The following is a 24,320-nucleotide window of genomic DNA, read 5'->3' as shown; positions in this document are numbered from 1 at the left end:
AACTGGTGGGGGCTTCAAGAAGCAGCCTTTCCAATGCTTCCTCGGAGGGATTCCTACTCTCTTCCTCAGAGCTTCTGGAGAGGAGGGCTAGCAGGGCTGCCCTGGATCATAACCAATATGTTCGTGCCACTGGTATCTCCAAAATATAAAAGAGAGAAAGCATCATGACCAAGGGTTAAAGCAGATTAAAAATACATTGACCAGGGGGTTAACTTGACAATTGCTGTACAATGAACTATTCTTGCATTGCCAGGATATGGATGTCTCAGCAGCTTCACGGGACCTCTCCCAGTTCTCACAAGAGTGGAACAAGATAATTTCTTTATAGAACATGTTAATCCAGACCTACAGCACCCATCCTGGGCTGCTCTTTCCTGCAATCAGGGAAGGATTGAATGAAATGACATTGGGCAGCCCAGTTTTTAGAGCTGGCGAAGGTGAGGGAAAGATGTGAAGGGGCCCAGTGAGTGAGTAAGTCACACAGGAGCCATACATAGTTAAAAGTCAACTGGGATAAGTGAGTGCAAGTTTTATTTTATTCATTGCTGGCCGGCCATCATTTATTTCTCTATTTCTAGTTGCCCTTGAGAAGGTGGTGATGAGCTGCCTTCTTGAACCGCTGCAGACCACATGTTGTAGGTAGACCCACAATGTCCTCAGGGAGGGATTTCCAGGATTTTGACCAAGTGACAGTGAAGGGACAGTGAAATCCTGTTCCTATTTCTTATGGTTTAAAAAGAAATTTCCAAGTCAGGATGGTGAGTGGCTTGGAGGGAAAAGCGAGAGTTATTAGGGGCAGGTGATGGCCTAGTAGTATTCACGTTTGACTATTAATCCAGAGAGCCAGGTAATGTTCTGGGCACCCAGAATCCCGTCATAGCAGGTGGTGTAATTTGAATTCAATAATAATCTGAAAATAGGAGTTTAATAATGAACATGAAACTATTGTCAAGAAAAAACTCACCTGGTTCACTAATGCCCTTTAGGGAAGGAACTCCAGCATCCTTACCTGGCCTAACCTAAATATGACTCCAGACCCACAGCAATGTGATTCACTCTTACCTGCCCTCTGGGCAATTTTCAATAAGTACTGGTCTAGCATTGTGACCAACTGGCAATGCGACCCACATCCCATGAATTAATAAAAAAAAAGTAGTAGACTCTGTGGGAAGTACCTGCAGTAACTGAGATAGAGTGAGTGTGAGGTAGTCAAGACAAGATGGTAGCACTAATCCTGGCATAGTGGAGATTGTAATTGACTCCTTCCTGCATTACTGGGTGTTCCTCTGAATTGCAGAGCCCTCACTGTCCTGGGTAGCAATGTCAGGTCAGGCAAGCAAGTTATGGTGTCATGACCTCCTCTGCTGATCCTGGGCAAGAGGACATTGTTTCTCTGCACTACACTATGTACAGGACCTCGAGTGTCCATAAGGCAGAGTGTCAATTTACCCTTGTCCAGCATAGCACGCTCCTAGCTGTGTGCTGCTGTGTGGGGCAACTCCAGAATGTCAATGGTAGCCTGGCCACGTCACACTATTTTGAAGATAGTGCTATCACCAGTAAAGCTGGTATGTTGCTGGATTTCCAGCCAATAATGAATTCTTCTGGCTACAGTGAGTGGGAGAATTGTGCTAACATCTAAGGATATGACCATGTACCTGGTTAGTAAGGGAGTTTGGGGTGATTGCATGAGAAAACTTGAGGCCTTGCGGACAGAACCCCTCTATGAAATGCAGAAAAATGAACACAACCAAAATATGGTAAGTAAAAACTGAGAGAGCTGCGGATGCTGTAAATCATGAACAAAAACAAAGTTGCTGGAAAAGCTCAGCAGGTCTGGCAGCGTCTGTGAAGGAGAAAACAGAGTTAATGTTTCGGGTCCAGTGACCCTTCCTCAGAACTCTGCCAGACCTGCAAAATATGGTAAGGTTCAGTCCATGGCATAGAAGGAGGTCTATTCGGCCCATCAATACATTGCTGGCCCTCCAGTGACTGTCCACTTTATTCCGATGTGGCTGAAATGTTATCTCCTTCAATTGTCCATCCTTTCAAAATCATCATTAAAGGGAGGTGGAGTGGCATGACATCTTTGCAATTCTCTCAGCTGAATAAAATGTGATGAAAGTCAGAGGACTCCAGAAGTAAAAAAAAGACACTGATAACAATGGACTCGACTGTGGGCTGAAATTTTTGATGAAGGGTCTAGGCCCGAAACGTCAGCCTTCCTGCTCCTATGATGCTGCTTGGCCTGCTCTGTTCATCCAGCTCTAAACCTTGTTATCTGAAATTTTAGTTGTTTAGTTCCTGCACTGTGGAGCTTGTTTAAACTGCAAATGATCATCTCAGAACTGGTAAACTGCTTTATAACTTCAACTGGGCTTCGGTACTGTGTTTTCTTTGGAACCTCTGGTATGAAGGTGCTTCATTCACTGCTCAGTCATGCATTCATAACAGTTTGGATTTCAGGCCTGTATTTAGAAGAAATACATTTCAGATCTTTGAAATTCAAGCTGGCAATGAAGCTGAAATCACAGTAAAATAAATGCTTTAATTCAAATTCCAAATTTCCCTGAACACTGATACTCAGTGAATAATTACAATCATTAAATTCAGCTTTGAGTAGTCCCGAAAGATGTTTAGGGCACTAGTCTTAATGTTTTAGTAACATGAAAGTATGTTAGAAACACGCCGCAGTCAGCTTGATGAATATTTATCATTTCTTTTTTCCCGAAAAGCAATTAAGGATCTGCGGCAAGACAAGAGAGAACTGCATTTAAAAAGAGATAGTAGAGTGAGTCAGCTTGGGGGCGAGGCAGCTCAAGAGATTATCAGTTGAAAAGGAAAAAAAATGGTTAGAGGGTCGTGCTCTGAGCAACACTCACTGTTCTTTCAGATTTGCGGTATGTTTATCAGACCAGAATCAGTGGATGGGATAAATATCGTTATAACGGACACAGAGACCTTGTGCAGTCAGAATTCCCAGTGATTTTTGATAGTGGTAGGGACCCTTCCAAAGTGGCAGGTCATCAGTTGAAGGTCTGCAGATGAACGAATTGAGAGCCCTCTGATCTGCACCAAAGGCAGGCATATGTGACTCAGCTACAGAGAAAGGAGCCTGGAAAAGCAGCCACAGTAGAAGTTGGCAATGCATTGCAAAGCTGGGCGGTCACAGACATTGCGTGGGCTGTGGAATCTTGTCTTCCAGACATGGGTGTGGAGGGGACAGCGATGGGGGGTGGGGGGTGTTTGCGGGTGGGTGGTAAAAGGACCCACCTCTGCAATGAAGGGAGGCAGGAAGAGACAGAAGCACACGCCTCTCTGTGAAGGGGAGGCTGCAAGACAGAGATAGAGCCATTTTCAATGATGAATAAAAAGGGCAAGGAGCAAAGGACCCTTTCTACGTTGGCACACAAAGCTGATGGTGTGAGCAGAGCTTGTAGCGGGATCAATGTTTAGGTATGAGGGCAATTACAGGAGTGTGCATCTTTGAAGGTGAGTGGGACATAGTTACGGATGGGGTTTTGTTGGTCAGTTGGTCAGCTGCTACAGTTTTGCTGGTAGCAGGGGAGGCCATTCTTGGACATGGGACTGCCTGAGCTGGAAGCAACGAGGAGCAACTGCTCCCACAGACAAGGCAACATCTTGGTGCTGAGTTGATGCACCAGGAACAGGCAGGAGTGGGATGGGGGATGAAACTATTGCATTCATTATCAGGTATACCACTCAGCTTCGCAGATATGTCAGAGTGCAAAAGACTGCACCAGACAAGGTAACTGGATACTGATTTGTTTGCCATCTTGAAGGAGGATCTCCGGCATTATTGGTCATCTTTCCACACTGTGAAATCGAGAGTGGCACTGCTTCTGGGTCATTTCAAGTGGCAGCAGTGTGTGGTACTTTGCATGTGAGTGCCTATCACAGCATCACAGATACCCATGCATAAAAGAATATTCATGGGATTGTAGAATTGGCCTCAATTGTTGTGGGAGGTTATTGTGCCTGGGTGGTATCAAGGCCTGGGTGGAGCAGACAGTGGCATTTATCAACCAGAAAGGATTCCATTCTCTCAACATCAACTGCTGTGGGGCCATCCCAGATGTTTCCTACAGGTTTGAGTAAGGTTTTCCATGATGCCTTCATCTTGAAGCAATCACAGATGCTGCGCATAGAGCTGTAAGGGGACAAGAGTTATCTGTTGAAGTTATAGCTGCTGACATCTATGTGCAACCTGACAACGGAAATGGAGGAACAAGTGGTGAAGTACAGTGACCCTGCAGTGCAAGGTCTACCAGTGCTCCATCTGAGCTCTCCAACCATTGTTTGGGATGGCAGAGTGGCTTGTGCTTCATAAATACACACCACTTACTCCTAAACCCAGAGACTTTTGATTCAAAACTCATCTCGGTCACATGAAGCAAATATGTCCTGGAAGCACACAATGCAGAGATGGCTCCTTTTAACCTCAAAGTCTGGAAGACAAGTCCCCACTGTCCGTGTGATGTCCATGACCACCCACCTTTGTTTTACATACTAATCTCTTCATTCTTACCTTAAGGCAGTCAACACATTGGAGCCATAGAATTCTGGGTTCAGTTATCACTCCACTTCATTACATTGATTCATTATCATTGAATTGTACCAAAACATAAATTCCCAAGCATGCCACAACGTGAAACTGCAACATGTTACCTTCTCCTTCTGGCTGCTCCTTAGGGCTTCGCTCCTGTAGCTGAGTGTTTTTTCATTCATTCAGGGGCATCACTAGCTAGGCCAGCATTTTATTGCTCCTTCCTAATTTCCAGGAGGGAAGTTGAGAGTCAACCACAATGCTGTGAGTCTGGAGTCACATGTAGGCCAGACCAGGAAAAGATGGCAGATTTCCTTTCCTAAAGGGCATTACTGAACCAGAGGGTTTTTCCAACAATTGACAATGGATTCATGGTCACCATCATATTCTTATTTCCAGATTATTGTTGAATTCAAATTCCACCAACTGTCCTGGCGGGATTTGAACCTAGATCCCCAGAACATTACCTGGCAATATAGTCTATTATAGTCTAGTGAAAATGCCATGAGGTCATCACCTAGACAGGTTGCTTATGTAAGTGTATCTGTAATGGAGATATCTGTAATGCCCAGTCTCAACATCAGTGCCAGAGTCAATGCAGGGACAGCCTCAGCGATAGATCCTTGCTATATAAATGATGTGCCAGTCAGGCTATCCCAGAAGGCAGCTAAATATGATGGCAACTTGTGTGAGGTAGCCTGCTCAACACCACTATTAGCTTCATGGCATGCATGCTGGTCATAGAGGAAATCACCAGTGCGGGTGCAATTGGCAATCCCTCTAGCCATCTTAGTGCCATCAATGCCACTGCCCAGTCCAAGCTACAGAATGCAGGATATATTCTGCACATGGCAGTGTGACACTACAGCATGCACACAGCCAGAATCCACGTAAGGCTCCCCATGAGGCAGACCATTCTTTCAATGGATGAGCTCATGCACTCTTACACCTGAGACAGTGTAGCATATCTCCATAGACTCAGCCCACTATTCCACACTCTCTCAGTGAGTTGCAACATTTCAGCACATTGCTACCACTGCTGCTCTCGGAGGACCCACCTTGTTTCTGATTTCTCAGGCTTTGCATCTCTGCCCCACTGAGCCTAGCTGTGTCTGTCCTGTAACCTCCAACAGGGAGTGGCTACAGCTATCTCTGCCTTCCTTACCTCCTTCTGCTCATGCATGATGGGTTGATCATGTTGCCACTCATTTTCAATTTACATGAGACCCACCAGGAGGGGAGGTGTACCTGTAGTGGTGGAGGATATGGTTGATGGTGCATCTTCTTCCTCTGAATTTGATGCCAAAAGCACAGTGAGCTGAGGCTGTCCCTCCACAATTGGCCATGTTGGAAGCGTATAAACTTGATTCAGAAAGTTCCACTGTGAAGGCAGAGCTGCAGCAGGCCCTTAGAGCTTACATATTGCCATGGTTCAAACTGAGGAAGGAGGTGGAGATGCAAAGATCATCTCACCATGCCTTCAACAGGCTTCCATCACTGACTTTCTGGTGAACTGCGACCACTTTGGCAATGTCGGAGGCCTCCTCTTTCACTATGTCAGAAGAGTCACTCCACCACCAATATAATCCCTTTTGATCTGTCTTTTGTGCTTTTCTTGTGCCTGAAAAGTCAATAGTGAGAGATTTAGAATGATGGAATCTGCTTCACTGCACCCAACTGTGCCCTCAAGTGATGTTATATTTCAGATGCCTTTTCCTTTACATGAACCCCGGCACACACATTCTTACGGTGTACCAGCTCACAGGTAACATGCCTCCTAATACTGGAACTGGATACCTGTTCTCTGGGTGAGGCAATGCACTCATCATGCCAGACCTCAGAAGACGATAGAAGCATTTGCTGCTCTAAATCCACTTCTACTGATGACACTGTGCTGTTTACCCCCTGAGCTACCTCCAACTATACCTGTAATTTTTTGGCTCTGATGTGTTGGCCACCTCCCGTGGACCCCTGAAACAAGGGCTCTGCTGGACAGTCTCCACATCCAGAAACGCCTCCAAAGAGAAAATGGTGCATCTGCCCTTCCAGGTGCCTCGCTGCTTTCTGCAAATAAAAGAACCAATGGGTCTCTTGTGGTACAGTGGTAGTGTCCCAACCTCTGAGCCAAATGGCCTGGGTTCAAGTCTCACCTGTTCCAGAGGTGTACCTTAACATCTCTCAGCAGGCTGATGAGGGAAGTAAAAAATAAGCTACAAAGAATCATTAGCTGTTGGCCACCCTTTAACACAGAGCCACTATGCAAAGATCCTACTGATTACAACGTCCGGAATTTAATGACAAATATGACATTGGGCTAATAATTAGCCAACTCCTTGATGTGATCAGACATTGAGGTGATATAAGGAGTAAGGACCCAGAAATGGCTCCAGTGTTAGGGTCTCAACACTGAAAGAAAATCCAGTCTCATGGGAGAGCCAGGGTTCACCTTCTGAATGAACAGCTAATGAATGTCCGCTCTGCATTATTGACTATTATACTGGTTCACTGTTCTTTCAAAGATCTCCTGCTTGATGCCCCAGAATAATAAAAAAACATGTCTGTTAATAGCGTCAATTAATTTTGTTACTGAAATAACTGCATAGAGGCTGGTATCCTGTCACCAAGTCACCATTTATTTACTTGTGCACAGTACACTGGCTGTAGCCAGCTAGCTCGGAGTCAGACCCCCTGAACTGAGGAGATTCTAACTCCTCTGTTAATATTGGTCAGCCAGGGCTTCCTGATTGGCCCAGATTAACAACCCCAATCAAGGATCTCATAGTCAATGCGATCCACCTGGTTCCAATCACTGCACCCCTTTCCCCCCTTCAAGTCCGACAATGTAGGCCTGGACTTTCTCTTTTAGCTTGTCCTGTAATGTTTTCACCCCAGGTCTGGTTCTTTTTGATTTGGCTTATTGTCACATGTACCTAAGTACAGCGAAAATCTTCACTTACAGTACAGGCAGGTCATAGTCATCAAGGGCATACAGATCATAGGGTAAAAAAACAAATTTGGACAGAGTGAGGCATACAGGTTATGCTGCAGAGGGTATATGTGAGGCAAGAACAACATTAACAAGATCAGGATTATTTGAAGTCAGACAGTCCATTCACCAGTTTAATAACGGCAGGGAAGAAGCTGTTCTTGAACCTGTTGGTGCATGTGTTCAAGCTTCTGTACCTTGTTCCTGATGGAAAATATTGCAGGAGAGCATTACCGGTGTGGGCGGGCTCTTTGATGATGATGGCAGCCTTTACACGACAGTGAGAAGTGTAAATAGAGTCCATGATGGGAGATAGTAGGAATGCAGATGCCTAGACCCATGCCCGAAACGTCAGCCTTACTGCTCCTATGATGCTGCTTGGCCTGCTGTGTTCATCCAGCTCTGCACCTTGTTGTCCATGATGGGAGGTTGGCTTCTGTGATGGTCTGGGCTGTGCACACCACCTTCTGTAGTTTCTTACAGTCCTGGGCAGGGCAGTTGCCATGCCAGGCCATTATGTACCTGGACAGTACGCTTTCTAAGGTGCATCTATAAAAGTTGGTGAGGGTCATAATGGACATGCTGAATTTCCTAATTCGCTTGAGGAGGAAGAGGCGCTGCTGTACCTTCTTGACTGTCGCATTTACATGGGAAGTCCAGGACAGATTGTTGGCTATCGTCACTCCTAGGGATTTGACACTCTCCACCCTCTCAACCTCCGCTCCATCGATGTAGGTGGGGGCATGTGCTCCTCCTTTCTTTCTAAATTCAATTATCAGTTCTCTAGTTTTGCCAACATTGAGAGAGAGAGTGTTATAATTGAACCACGTCACCAAGCCCTCTATCTCCTTCCCATATTCTGATTCATCCTACAATGGTAGTGTCATCAGCAAACTTGTAGATGGCATTCTTTCAGACTCAGACTCTGACATGGGTGGCATGTATTGGACCGTAGCCTATCTCTTGCGTCTGCAGCATCTCAGGAGAGTTTTCCTGGCTGATGGGGATTAATTTAGATAAATGTGAGGTGCTGCATTATGGAAAGGCAAATCAGGGCAGGACTTATACACTTAATGGTAAGGTCCTGGGGAGTGTTGCTGAACAAAGAGACCTTGGAGTGCAGGTTCATAGTTCCTTTAAAATTGAGTCGCAGGTAGATAGGATTGTGAGAAGGCATTTGATACGCTTGCCTTTATTGGTCAGTGCACTGAGTATTGGAGTTGGAAGGTCATGTTGTAGCTGCACAGGAAATTGTTTAGACCACTTTTGGAATACTGCATGCAATTCTGGTGTCTCTGCTACAGGAGGATGTTGTGAAATTTGAAAGGGTTCAGAAAAGATTTACAAGGATGTTGCTAGGGTTGGAGGGTTTGAATTATAGGGAGAGGCTGAATAGGCTGGGGCTATTTTCCCTGGAGCATTGGAGGTTGAGGGGTGAATTTACAGAGGTTTATAAAATCATGAGGGGCATGGAAAGGGTGAATAGATAAAGTTTTATCCCCGGGGTGGGTGAGTCCAAAACTAGAGGGCATGGCATTAAGGTGAGGGGAGAGATTTAAAAGGGATCCAAGACGCAACTTTTCCACACAGCGGGTGGTGCGTGAATGGAATGAGCTGCCGGAGGTGGTGGTGGAGGCTGGTACAATTACAATATTTAAAAGGCATTTGGATGAGTATATGATTAGGAAGGGTTTAGAGGGTTATGGGGCAAATGCTGGCAAATGGGATTAGGTTTACCTACGATATCTAGTCGGTGTGGATGAGTTGGACCGAAGGGTTTATTTCTGTGCTGTACATCTCTATGACTCTATAACTTATGAATAGCTATTGCCATATAAACTTATTTTCTCCTCTAAATATGTTCTTTGTGCATCTTTTATGGTTTCTTTTGTTGATGCTAATAAAGCAATAAAGTTTTATCTTCTGTACGTCAATTCAGTATACCATCTGGCCCAGTGCAGACAGCTGGAATTTAATAGACATACCAGTTATGTGAAATGCAGCTACTTCCAATATTTCATCATTTATCACACTCTGCTATAACTTTACAGAGTGATTCTCTATCTTTGTGTTTCTCAGCAGAGAAACCCACTCAATAAAATCTGGTATAAGTCCACCCTCCGCCTGAGTTTATTACAACATTTCTAGTGGGTCCAGTTCCCAATTCGCAGTTTAGAGTTAGGAAATGACCTTTTCAGTCTTGTTTCACCAAACTATTCATACACTCAAGCTATCTCACCCAACAGTGAGGTATTAATGAAATAAAATCAGCTCTGGTGAGTGGAATCTGGCAAATATATGCCTGACATCAGGCTTCCAAACCAACAGCTCCATGTGGAATCCAGTCCTGGCAGGATTTTCCAAGAGAGTGATGGGGAAGGATTGAGGATGTCCTCCAAACATCCCTTAAGAAGTCAAAAATGCCCTCCAAATCATGAGGGATGCTGGCTTGTGTATGACCATAGTGCGAAGGCATCAAATATATCATAAGACTTTGACAGAACATGTAAACTGCAGTTGAGGCATTGGACAGAGCAGACAAGCCTCCAAACAGCCAATTTCCCCAAATTTTCAAGCACCATGTGCCTCGCAAGTACCAAGGCTGCAGATCATACATGAATATACCAGCCCTTTCATACCCTATTGAACTGCAGTGGAAACAATTCACCCTCAAGGGCAAGGAACTGTCCAAGTTCAGCCCTCGACTTCATAATGACTATTCTACTTTCCTGTAACCAAATGTAAATGGTCAATTAATGAAATTGAAGAAACAAATTGACTTTTTACAAAACAAAATTGAGAAGAATTTTCATACAAAACGCTGGACGCAAGGGTAAAATAAAGAAGCTGCTACTCAGTAGAATCTAAAGAAAAATCCAAAAATAAAATATTGCAGATACTAGAAATCTGAAATTTAAAAAAGGTTGGAAACAGAGTAGGATCTGTAGAAAGAGAGAAACAGAGTTAATGTTTAAGGTCAATGTCCATTCTTCAAATTGCATTGATGAAGGGTATTGACCTGATAACATAATCCCAACGGTGGTCCTAACAGTGAGAAGGAGGTGGCTGTGGTGCTCATTAGAAATCTGACAGGACCTGAGTAAGAAGGAAACTGAGATGATTCAACTTTAGATTCATAATCACGGCTGAGCATAATTGAGCCCACATGCCTTTGATGAATCACTACGCCTCTGCAAGTAAGGTTCTCTAGTTGTCAATCCTGCACCAATCTGCTCCTAGGATGGGGATGTAGAAACTCCCATGTTTGGTATTTCCTGCACAGGCCAGCCCTATTCATATGGTTCAAGCCTTGTAAAGGGAATGTAGCTCTGCTCCTTACGACTCCATGGTTACTGCTCTGCTTTCTGGTCCTTCTGAAAAAAATTCTGGAGTTCAAGCACAATCCCTTCACAGTTGAATGGCTGTATTTACACTGTTCCTCAGACCAGGTAAGACAGTTGTGTTGACTCCTTACACATTTATATGACTGGGGAGCGTGTTACTCTTATTTTAATGGGAGAGAGTTTGGCTCCCTGCCAGTTGCTGTGTCATGAATGAATGTGGTTGTACTTTCTGTATGCATTATGAGAGGAGAAATACTGCAGCACAATGTACCTCAGACTTCACTTCCACGTGTCATAAGAAAACTGCCAACTCATACCATAAGACCATAAGACCATAAGACATAGGTGCAGAAATTAGGCCATTCGGCCCATCAAGTCTGCTCCGCCATTCAATCATGTCTGATAAGTTCCTCAACCCCATTCTCCCGCTTTCTCCCCGTAACCCCTGATCCCCTTGATAATCAAGAACCTATCTATCTCAGTCTTAAATGTACTTAATGACCTGGCCTCCACAGCCTTCTGTGGCGGTGAATTCCATAGATTCACCACTCTCTGGCTGAAGAAGTTTCTCCTTATCTCCATTCGAAAAGGTCTTCCCTTTACTTTAAGGCTGTGCCCTCGGGTCCTAGACTCTCCTACCAATGGAAGCATCTTCCCAACATCCACTTTGTCCAGGCCATTCAGTGTTCTGAAAGTTTCCATTAGATCACCCCTCATCCTTCTAAACTCCAATGAGTATAGTCTCAGAGTCCTCAAACGTTCCTCATATGTTATGCTTTCCATTCCTGGGACCATTCTGGTGAACCTCCTCTGAACCCGCTCCAGGGCCGGTACATCCTTCCTGAGATATGGGGCCCAAAATTGCATGCAATGAGTCTAAGTTTTCCAACTTTATGATATTGCTATCAACTTCTCCAATCCTTAAGGAATGAACCTGCGTATCTTTGTGTGACCTCCATCCCTGTTGTGAAGCTGTGCCTTAGTGTAAGGGGCATGCAAAAGAAAGCTCAACACCAGCTGCAGTCTGAAAGCGCTGCTGTGTCCGAAAGGAAACGTCAGGTCACAATCCGAAAAGAGAAAATTGTTTCAAGTCATTTCTTTTTGTAAGTTTTTTAATTAAAATTCACAGCTCAAATGAAAAGAAGAGCACCAATTTTTTTTTTTGTGTGGGAAGTCAGGGGTGAATTCAGGCCAGAATAGTTGTTTGGGATCTCAAGTGGAACTAACATGGGTCCTTTGATGAAATATTCTGCTTCGTCGAGCTAGGCTATCCAGTTGCTAATCCTGCTCCTAAGTTGGGGATGTAGAAACTCCCATGTTAACCAGCGCACACCCTAGCCACCCCCATTCATACACTTCAGGCCTTTTAAAGAGAATGTAGCCCTGCCCCTCATGAAATCAGTTCTCCATCAATAATCATCTGTTTTATGGTCCTTCTGAAGCACTCAGCAAAAGAAAACTTCCAGAGTTCATAGAAAATCTGGCAACTTTTAGCTTTAATATCCTTCCAGTTCTGTTTTGTAATAGAACATTTATAAATTTCGGTTATCATGCTATACCTGCAAATATTGTTTTTCTCATACAAAGTGCTCTCAAGCAAGATCAATGAGACAGCATTATAGGCCTTCCTGAAATGAACACTTGTTAAATTTTAGTTGTAATCTAGCTTGTTACTTTGTTTAATAATCAGCATTTGGTTTTCAAAAGAAAAAATGGCTACATGGTTAATATGTTCTTTGGTATTTCATTATGCCACATTTTTGTTAAAGTTTGGACCAAATAAATGTGAATCTCCCGCAGTTGCCCTTATTGCAATGCTGTCCTGTGTAGTAAGACATGAGCATGCGGGCTCCCTGAAGCTTAGGATTAGTTGCAGCATTGAATTTGTAGCTATCAGAGTACAACTTACAAATTATTGTGTTTGTGCCAATCAATATTTATTCGTCTGCAAAGTGATAATTTGCAGAGATAGTAGTTTTCACTTTCTGTCATTTCAAATAATCAAAGAATGTTCCACTTGGAAAACATGTCACTCATTCCCACAATTCTGCTCTCACACATTTCTCAGCTTGAACCCAGGGTCCAGAGCAGGGTGGTATATCAGGGCTTAATAACGAGGCTCTCGGGGTCAGAAGTCGGGGTCCCAGGCCAGGAGCAGCAAAGGGGCTCATGCTTTCTGTCTCTGCCTGCACCACTTTGTCTAATTGTCTAATTATTAACTCCCTGAATCATTTTAATATTCCTGTTTCAAAGGGTTACATATATGGATGAGGATAAAACCTCTCTTAGTTCATCAATTCAGAAAGACTACAATCTCTAGTGTTTCACTCACCAGTCTGTGTTCCATCTAATTGTTTTCTAAATGTTTCTGGGGTTTTACCCTTGCCCCTTTCATTCTGAATGCACGGGCATTCCCAAGGTTGATCACTTTCTGAACCAAGAAGGAAATGCTGTCATAACTTTTAAAGATAATGAGTTTAATTCTGTACCTATTCTGGCTCGTTCCTTAAGAATAGCACATTGATCTGTTGGAAAGACTTGCATGCACCAATGACCCTGAAGGTCATGATGAATACTGCAAACCTTCAGGTTGAGCTAGCAAAGCCAGCCAGATTGAATGGTTGGAACCAGTCTACCATTAGTCCACTGGTTCTCCTGATAATGGGTTGTGATTCTGGGAAATGACTTGCTAATAACATAAAATAGAGGCAAGGTGAGTGTGTTATTAACTTTCAAATATAAAAGTAAATTGTGGAAAACCACAATCTATTGGATATAAATAAGTTTTACTGTGTCTTGCATGAAATAACTTGTTCTATGTTGTGTTCAGTAGTAACTGATCTGTGTTTGGTTATGCTCATCTGGTAACTGAGTCTTGTACATTACTTGATTGTTTAAGTAGGTGGAGCTAGATAATAAAACAGAAAAAAAGATCTAAGATCTAGCAGAAATGTGTGATGAAACTTCTGTAATTTCTGAGGTGATTTAAAAGTTCAATATAGACTATGGATTTAGGATCAGAGTCATTGTCCTGAGATAAAGCAGCCCAGCAACTCTTGACCAATAGCAGTGAGAAGAAAAATTTGTCTTGTGTAGTTTATACACTTCAACAGCATAAGGCAAATTTTTCACACAGAGAGTGGTTCATTTGTGGAATGAACTAATGGAGGAAGTGGTAGATGCAGGTACAGTGCAACATTTAAAAGACATTTGGACATAAATAGGAAAGGTTTGGAGGGATATGGGCCAAATGCAGACAAATGGGATTAGTTTAGTTTGGGAAAATAGCTCAGCATGGACGAGTTGAACTGAAGGGACTGTTTCCATGCTGTATGCTGTATGACTCTATGACTCTGTAACCCAGCACTGTTATCAATTCAGTTCTTGATAATACAGACTTGTTTCCAAAAAGGTCAAGCTACAATGAAAGATTTAAGTTTACTTAGCATTAAGTAATATGATTAATTTGGCACTGGAAACACTAATGAACTAATCTGAGAAAAGGAAGTTTAACTAAAAGTTAACTTGATTTACTCCCTCAATATGATTTTATATAATAATTTGGATCAATATTTTCCATATCCTTAGCCACCTTTCCTCCCTCTGTAAAATCACCTCTCACATGTTGCTTTTCCAAAATTTCAATAAGGTATTCTCCTTACACTTGGGCAAAGATAAATAGTTCATTGCATCCATGACTTGAACACCTCCAATGATCTCTCAGTGATCAGAATCACACATAGTACTCAAAATATGTCTAACCAGTGTACTGGACAGATCAATAACACGTTTCTTTGATTTTTTTTCTACAATTTTGTCTGTAAAGTTCAATATGTCGGCTTTTCTCAATTGCTGACCTGCATTAATAAGTCACATTGGATATGAAGTTTACTGAGAGTTTTAAATCTCTTTGAACATCATCATTTTCTCTTTCAATAGCGTTCATGGAAGTATCTAATTCCCTTATACAAATGCTACAACCTATACTTCATTAATGGCTTATGGCATTGAATTAGACATTTACTAAACCTTCTTGTAAAAAATGTTTTAAGCTCCCCTTCATTTCTTTTTATGATTATTAAAAGGCCATGTCTACTTCAAGTAGAAAGTATCTAGCTTTACAGTAGCTTCCCTGGCATGGCATAAAGCAAATGTGGGTAAATAAGCAATTAAAATAAATAGGCAAGTTTAGGAGGGTGCTTGTGGAGCAGTTGTAATGTCCTTATCTCTGAGGTAGGAGGCCTGAGTTCAAATCCTACCTGCTCCAGAGGTATGTTATAACATCTCTGAGCAGGTTGATTAGAACGTTTTCTTTTACAAAATGACCTGTTTGCCTATTCATTCCCTGTCCATATCTCTTTGACAGCAATTTTAAATTGGAAGTGATAAGGACAGGTATATGAAGTCAGCAGGGTCCTCTTTAATTGTGCAGATAAAGCCGGAAAGCTATATCAGCTACAGAGATAACAAGGTGTGGAGCTGGATGAACACAGCAGGCCAAGCAACATCAGAGGAGCAGGAAAGCTGACGAAACATCAGCCTTCCTGCTTCTCTGATGCTGCTTGGCCTGCTGTGTTCATCCAGCTCTACACCTTGTTAGCTCAGATTCTCCAGCATCGGCAGTTCCTACTATCTCTGAAACAACTTTAAGTCTGATTGTTTTGATAACATAGGACCAATCCTATTGTAAGAAATATTGATATGTCATCAAGGGTATAACAAGAAGGGATCAGTTGGACAAGACTCCAGAGCTAACTGGCATCCACCAGATCTAACGGCCCTCAACTCTCAAGAGTGAATCATTGGCTCTCTCAGTGAGAAAAGGTGGTTTGTAAGTTGAGTTTATATAATATTGTTATGATAGTTTCCTGGAGCAATATGTTGAGCAAACAAACGTCAGCTTTCCTGCTCCTCTGATGCTGCTTGGCCTGCTGTGTTCATCCAGCTCCACACCTTGTTGTCCCACATCTACACCAGCCCCACATTCGTGCACTCGCCTAACAATCTTGACTGTTATAAAAGTTCAAGCGCTCGTCCAAATATTCTGAAAGGGTTTTCTGCCTCAACTACCCTCATAGGTAGTGGTTTCCAAAACCCCGACATCCTTTGGGTGAGAAAACTTCTCCTCAAATTCCCTCTAAACCTCTTGCTTTTCAGTTTAAAATGAAGTCCCCTCATTATTGAGCCTTCACCTAAGGGGAACAGCTGCTTTCCATTCACCCTGCCCATGCCCCTCACAATTACATACACCTCCATCAGGCACCCATCTCCTCCTCAATCTTCACTCTTCCGAAGAAGAGAACCCTCCTCATCAGGCTTCTCCTGTATCATTATTCTGCCTCACAGTCAATGATCCATCTTATGGTGGGGACAATCTCTTTCAGTCTCTGCCCAATCTTATTGATCGCTGGGCCACGGGCTGTGAACTTCCCAGATGTTTATATCGGGAATTCAACTGCACGCAGCATTCTGAAGAAGTAAGTCTTTAAAGGCGGTGATGCCTACTTTGCTAGATGTAAGTGTGAGCCACATTTGTTGCTATATTTCCGTTTGAAATTTAAAAATCATGCTGCCAGACCTGCTGAGTTTCTCCAGCTATTTCTGTTTCAGATTCTTTATTATTTGTTTACTGCCCAAGCTAATGCTTTGGGTTAAAATCTCACCACTCGTAGAATTTAAATTCAATAAATAAATCTGGAGTGTTTTTTTTCTGAAATCCAGTCAAATTGTGACCTTAAGCAATTGTCAATTGGCATAAAACCCCGTTTGCTTGAGAAGTGCCCTTTATCCTGACCTGGTCTGGCCAATAATGTGACAGCAGACTCCAACAATCTGGTTGACTCCTCGCTCACATCTAAAATGGCCTATAGCAATCCTCACAAGTGTATCAATGGCAACAACACATTAATAAAATGAAACCAAGGGCACCTCCTGGTATCAACCTAGGCACTGGAAACAACATGGGCAAGTGCAGCCCTGTCAATTCTGCAAGTTTGCCTTGTCAGAACCATTGCGTGAAAATTCAGACAGCTGTCCCACAGACAATCCTGAAGCATCAGCCTTATATGCAATTATACCTGACAGACAATGTCTCAGAAAACACCATCACCATCCCTAGGTTTGTTCTGACCCACCAGAGGTGGTGGTACTGTGGTATTCAGTCAGGAGTCAGTTGCACTAGGAATCCTCAATAATAACTCTCAGATGGCATCAGGTCATGTATGAATAAGGAAACCTCTTTCTGATGACTTCCTACTGCTTCATCCACCCTCAGCTGTTGAATTTTACTCTTCCATGTTAAACACCAATAGGAGGAAGTAGTGAAAGTGACAAAGGTAAGGAATGTAACCAGGGTGTGGGACATCAATGTCCAATACCACGAGTCTTGATAATGACATTACTGACCAAACTCATCATGTCCTAAGGGACGTTGCTGCTCGACTTGGTCTGCAGCAGTTGGTGAAGGAACCAACAAAAGGAGAAAATACGCTTGAGCTCATCCTCATCAAACTACTGGCCACAGCTACATCTGTTTGTGGCAGTTTTGGTGGGAGTGACCACTACAGAGCTTGAGGAAATGCTGTCAACTTGCATGTGCACCGTCACAAGATACAAACACTTAAAGACCATTTGTGTCATGTTAGTAAATTAATGAGCAAAAGTGGGATGAGTTAGAATATCAACCCATTGCTAATGCATGACAGCTGTCGTGTATATATTTGGTAACATGGGCAACTCAAAATGTAAAGGTAATATTACCATAGTCTTAACAGGTCATGGAGCTGCTCTCTCATTACAGCAAGATGACTGATGGTGGTTTAATCCGAGGGTCGCCACGCCTCAGGTAAAGGGAGAGGTTGGGAAGGAGAGTCCTTCATGGTAACCTCAGCCAGTGCAGGAATTGAACCCACGCTGTTGGTGTCACTCTGCATCACCAGCCAACTGTCCAACAAACTCAAAATGTACATGACAATGCCTGCAACTTTTTCTTTTTTTGCTTTGGATTGGAATGGAGTCATGTACGAACGTCCTTCCTTAGTTTGCTGTACTCATGTGACCTGTACCAAGAGGCACACAATTTAAGCGACATCTTTAGCTTCACTTCAATCAAGTCCCTATGTTGAACACACTGCTGCTTTGCAGAACTACACTTTGGTGATTTGCTTTGATGCAGAAACTTGAGTGTAGTTGCAACAGTTTCGACGCTCCAGCCAGAAACACAGATGTCTGACTGATGTCCTGTAAACATATATGGTGCTGTTCAGTATGTAACTAAGTGACAATTCACCCGCATTGATCTTGTAGAAGATGCAATCTCACGAACCACATTCCTTCCAATGGCCTGAGTGGTTGTACTGTAGTGAGTCAGTAATTATCTGGTTAGAAAATAAGATTGAGCATTCTAAGTACAGCCAAATACACTGATGATAATAAATCACATGGAATTTGATCATGGCCCAACAGTTGGGACTTTGAAAATGTAATGTAAAATAAATACAATGTAGGATGTAAAGTTTTAGATTGATAGGGTTGACAGTCAGAATCTTTTTCCCAGAGTTGAAATGACTAATACTAGAGGGCATGCATTTAAAGTTAGAGGGGGAAAATTCAAAGGAGATGTGAGGGGCAAGTTTTTTACACACAGAGTGGTAGGTGCCTGGAATGCTTGCCAGGGGTAATGGTGGAGGCAGATACAATAGGGGAGTTTAAGGGACTTTTAGATAAGTGATGAATGTGCAAGAAATGGAGAGATATGGACCATGGGCAGGCAGAAGGGATTAGTTTAATTTGGCATCACATTCAGTGCAACATCATGGGCCAAAAGCTCTATTCTTGTGCTATACTGTTCTATGTTCAATGTTTTTAGAAAAATTCTGCAGTTTCATTTTTGATTTTCTTTTGATGTCAGACAGGAAAGCTGCAGAATCATTCCTGAAGGAATATGTGAATTTATTTATTGTCGACAGTGAAGTTAAATGAATATGCTTGGTGGAAGGAGAGTACTCGATGAGCGAAATACTCCTTTCCCATTCGATATAGCCACATTTACTGGATTTGGATTTTTGCTTGGGATACAATTTATAGTATGTGCCCAGAATCTGCTAGACACTGCTTCGATTTTGCCAAGGTGAAGTTACAGTTAAATTTCTGTGCTAAGCCATTAGCATAGGCCCAAATGGAAGCTTTACTATAAATCAAGGAGATCAAGTCATGTATCCAATTATAATCGATTGATAAACTGAGCTGGACACCGTCCAATGTGACATGAGAATCAGATTGCTAGAAAATGAGCCATTCTTCAACCAATTGAATTCATCCTCTTGGTCTGATTTTCCTTTGGTGCGTGTGACCAGCAGCTAACTGAAGCCGCAGCCCTGTGTATGTGTGCGTATGCATGAGTGTGTGCGTGCTGCTTTCCTCTAATTGGCTGAATTCAGACTAATTTAAATGATTTTAAAATCATTTTGACATCTGGGTGAAACAGAACAGTGTTAGGTTTCAACTGATGTGTCTGGCTCCTCTTCTGCAGCTACGTTTGTGTACTGGGATGGGGTCCATGGAGATGGAGCATGCAGTGTCCACAAATAGGCCTGATGCATTTAAAAAGACGTGGGCACAGCGTGCAAGTCGAGTGCTTTATCTCCCCTTCTAATTCCATTTTGATTTAGCTCCATCCCGTTCCCCCTAACTCTCTCTCACATTTGATGTTCTGCATTGCATGTAAATTAATCAATTGGAAAACACAAGTGATTAACTGGCAAGTGGTTATTAGATGAAAGAAAATCGCTTATTCTATCAGCCCAGTTTTGTGGGTAAAGATTTCTTCAGGCAAACGTATTTCTGAACCAGCGTATGGACGTGACCTCACATTAAATTTTCTGTGATTAATTTGATATTGCCCAAACTACACTGAGACCTGTGAAACAAATCATGTGAAAAGTCAAGACTCTATCACCTGTAAATAAGAAAGTTGCTTTCTCTACAATCTGAAAAATACCGCAGTTTTGTTTCTCCACTAATGCTGTTAATATCATTGTTGCCGATTGTGACAAGCAGAGATATTTCAGAAGAAGGAAGGAAATTTGATATACAAGCGTTTAGATTGTGCAGGAGAGAGCAAGATCATACAAGTGGGGAGGAATAGCTTTTATTATTCAGAACTACTACAAATTTAAAAGGAAGAGATTGAATCCCTGAACAAAAACTGATCAAACTGGTTTAAGTTAAAAAGCAAGCAGATTTGACAAACATGGCAACAATTTGCAGTTATATAAAATATCTTTAATGTACTAAATGTTCAAAGATATTTCACAATATTATAATCAGTTGAAAAAATGACTTGAAGAACACCGAAGGAGAGGATGTTAGGGCAAGTGTCCAAAAGCTTGTTCAAACGGATAGTGTAGTGAAGCAAATAGGGTCAGCCAGGTGGACCTCGTAGAATATGAGTTCTCTGATTGAGGCTGTTAATCTTGTCCAGTCAGGAACTCAAATTCTATAATGTCCACCTGGCTGACCTCGTTCCAATCACTACAGATGGATTTTTAGCAAGATTGTAGAAGACAGAGAGAGAGAAAGCAGAGAGTTTTATGGAGTAAATCAGGGCTTAGATAGCTGAAAATATGAGCAGACAACCATAGTTGGTTGAAACTAATCCAAAATCAACTTGGAATTCTTTAATGGCAGAAAATCTACCACTTGTGAATAAGCAATAAGTAATTAGCACAAACCTCAGAGAATTTTAAAACAGTCCTGGAGAGGGTACATGATACTCTATAACGATGGAACACTATTTCTGTGCTGAATCTGTTTGGAATCATAGAATCATACAGTACAGTGAGTATGTACTGCCAAAAATACACTAAATCTACACTAGTCCCACTTTCCTGCACTAGGCCCATATCCTTGAACGCTATGACTTTTCAAGTGCTCATTTGAGTATTTTTTAAAGTTTGGGAGGAGGTACATGGGCCAATAGTTAAAGTCATCAAAGGATGATGATTATGTCTTGACCAAATTATAATGCATTGGATACAGACAAAAGTATAACTTGTTTTTAACCAGAGAGGTAACTGGGGCATCGTGAGCTCATTCGTCCAATATGAATAAAGTATAAAATAATGGGGCAGGAACTTCCCAAAGCAATGATAGTGAATTGCGTTTTACTCCTTTGAAACTGACAGCAATGCCTAGATTCTGTACATGTGTAATTAAATGGGAAATCCAGAAATTACTGACGGTCGTTCTATGTTTTCCTGTTAGGTTTTGCTTTTGAAAACCCAAGTGCTCCACCCCCAAGCTAGGCTTACGTTAAATGAAAATTATTGAATTGATGAAACTATTATCTTTGACATTGTTGTTCTCACCGTAAAGACTCTAAAAGATTAGAGATTTGAAGAAGATATAACTGAGCTTCTTGAAATGGTCGGCCAAATTCCTAATTAATGCAGAGCAGCCTCGTTGCATGAAAAGAACTTATTTCAGATTTATAAAATGTCACTTTTCTTGGTTATAGTCTAAACAGTCAGTTTTGTTATTTTTTTAAAAAAGTTTGAAGTTTTAGCTTTTGCCTCAATCTCATGTGTTTGTCTCAATCGCTTCCATTCTCTGTAAAATTAAAAATGAATGATAATGAGAACATCCAATTGGGCTGCAGGAGTACTTAACTCTGATTGGTTGCTTACCTTGCAATCATTGTTCCACATGAAAGACCTTTAATAGAACTTAAAATAGAAAATTAGGGAATAAGTCTGTTATCATTGTTTTTGCCTCTTCAGTACTCGCTCCATTGGCAGGTACCTCGTCATTATTTGACTAATCATGGCAAAGTGCTGTGATTATTTTGCTGTGTGTAGGATGAGGAGGCTAGTTGGTAGTAATCGCATCCAAATGCTAAGTTTCCAATCAACTGGGACAACTGCACTGCACCACCTGCCACAGTTGATTGATATGAACCAGATCAGACCCCCTCAATCAATTTTTTTAGGAAGGTAGACTCGACCCTAACTCTTTCTTATTTTAAAGGCAACTTTAAAATGTTTACAATGTAATATGACTGGTCACAATACTTGGCATTAAGCAAAGTGCAATTTATTTAAACACTGTCATTAAAATATAACCAAAGGAAAAGGAATTTAGAATAACTTAACAGATTGGAAACTTAACAGACTAATGGATATAGTACCTATTTCTAAATAACTGTTCCAATATAGTAGCATCCCATAAACATACCCCTTGGCAAAAAGGAAATTTTCAGAACAGATTTTCACATGCAGTTCTCCAATCCAGGTGGAAAAAGCATCAGAGAGAGTAGCAGCCAAGAGACATTCACTGAAGCTTTCAACTCTTATGTTACTGGAAAAAAAACAAAACCCAGAAATTTGCATCTATGAGAGCTGACCATGCCCATTCAGGCTGTTAAAAAAAAGCCCAAGACCTCCCAAGCTGTTTACTCAAGAAGTCTTCAGTAGTCAGTTCCATACCTCTGCCTTACAACCTCTATTCAAATAAAATCAGGATAAAATAACCTCTGAAAGTGACAGCATCATCATACTGATACAGTTGGAACTTGGTTACATTTTACTTTCATAAAACAGTTTAATGCTTCTGCCAAAATAGCAATAAAGCCATGAGCACATTTGGTATTTGTGAGTTATAATGTCGCTGATCAGTGGTCCAAACAAGTCTTATAACTGGGTAATATTCTGTTTGTCAAAAAAGCATAATTCTTTCTCTAAAATATCACAGTTAATGAAATATGTAATTGACTTTTTTGGGAGAGAAAATGGGAATGGGTATTCTTTGAATCAAATTATCTTTATATATCTTTATGCATCCTGTACTTTCTGGAGGGTTTCTGTTTTCTGAGTCCTAGGTGTGTGCAAAGTCTTTTGAAAATAAACCAAAATGTGAAACATTAAAGTGGTTAAATTATATTATTGACCATTAGATGTAGAAGCAGAGATGGACAATTCAACCCATCAAGACTACTTTGTCATTCAATGAGATCACGGCTGATTTGATAATCCTCAACTTTACTTTCTTAACTTTTCCCCATTATCCTTGGTTCCCGTCCTCATTAAAAATCTGTGTGTTCCAGTCTTGAATGCATTTCATGAGACAACCTTGACGTGCCTCTGCAATAACGAATTCCACGCACCCACCACCTTCTGAGAGAAGAAATTCTCCTCATCTCTGTCTTAAATGCCTTACTCTAAGATTATATTCTCTGCTCCTAGACTCTCTCATGATTGGAAACAACCTCAAGCCCTGTGAGAATTTGATATATTTCAATAATGTTGTCTCTCATTCTTCTATACTGCATTTAGCACAGGCCCAACTTACTCAACGTCTCCTCATTATAAAATCTCTCCACACACAGGATCAACTCAGTCATTGTATCTTTCCTTAGGTGAGGGGACCAATACGGTTCATACTATTCTAGGCGCAGTCTGAATAATAAAGCAATCATACCGTTCTAATTGGCTGAAAAAATCTTGCCTCATTTGTTCCAAATTAGTTCTTCTGCAGTTGGCCTTCTTATTGGAAATGGCTAGTGTAGTCAGAATGTTTCCCCTTCCCTTGGTTGGTCACCATTTATAATTCATCCTTCCTGCAATGTCATACTTGTAAAATTAATGCTAACAATTAATTAACCATTGAGATACAGCTTTTCCTTTCCAGATCTTATACATAGACACAGACACTGGCTGCATATGATAAATTTTGTTTACTGAGCTATAATTATGTATAATACAAAAAATCTTGTATATGTGTAATGCTGTCAGAACTATAACAGACAAATATTTAAATGTTTTACAAATTTTAAACAGGAACAAAACAAAAACAAAGTTGCTGAAGAAGATCAGCAGGTCTGGCAGCATCTGTGAAGGGAAAAACAGAGTTAACATTTCGGGTCTGGTGACCCTTCGTCAGAACAGTTCTAAGGAAGGGTCATTGGACCCGAAACGTTAACTCTGTTTTTCCCTTCACAGATGCTGCCAGACCTGCTGAGGTTCTCCAGCAACTTTGTTCTTGTTTTGTTCCTGATTTACAGTATCCGCAGTTCTTTCGGTTTTTCTTTTGCAAATTTTAATCTGGTAAATTTGAAGCACTGGATAAAATCCGTCTCTCTCTTCTATATAATGTGGTCATTATAAAATGAAAAGGATGGCTCCCTCATCATGTATTGCTGGCAAGAAGTAGTACTCATGTCGAGCGTGGCATGTGATTTCTGTTTGTACAGTTTTGATCATAAGCTGCAGGACCAGCTCAACAAAGAGCAGCAAAAGACCAGATAATGAATGGAAACATCATGTGGCCTTTGACAGGATTGAACTTGCTGCAATTATACTCTCAAAGAGCTACTTTTAAGACCAAACAAATCAAAGAAACTTCATATCCAAATATTTTAATGGACATC

At 41.6% G+C, this 24,320-nt stretch overlaps 1 long non-coding RNA gene across 3 annotated transcripts in view; it reads left to right on the top strand.

The window, feature by feature from the left end:
- Nucleotides 1-3,338: 3,338 nt before the first annotated feature.
- Nucleotides 3,339-24,320, top strand: part of LOC125482844 — a 59,094-nt gene continuing 38,112 nt past the window's right edge. For all 3 annotated transcript variants that reach the window (XR_007261822.1, XR_007261821.1, XR_007261820.1), the window contains exon 1: nt 3,339-3,492. This is a non-coding gene — a long non-coding RNA (uncharacterized LOC125482844). The remainder of the gene's footprint in view (nt 3,493-24,320) is intronic.

Source organism: Rhincodon typus, chromosome 3 (assembly GCF_021869965.1).
Source record: "Rhincodon typus isolate 14 chromosome 3, sRhiTyp1.1, whole genome shotgun sequence".
NCBI classification, from domain to species: Eukaryota; Metazoa; Chordata; class Chondrichthyes; order Orectolobiformes; family Rhincodontidae; genus Rhincodon; species Rhincodon typus.
Note: the sequence above shows the minus strand (reverse complement) of the source record. Positions and strands in the feature narration are given on the sequence as shown.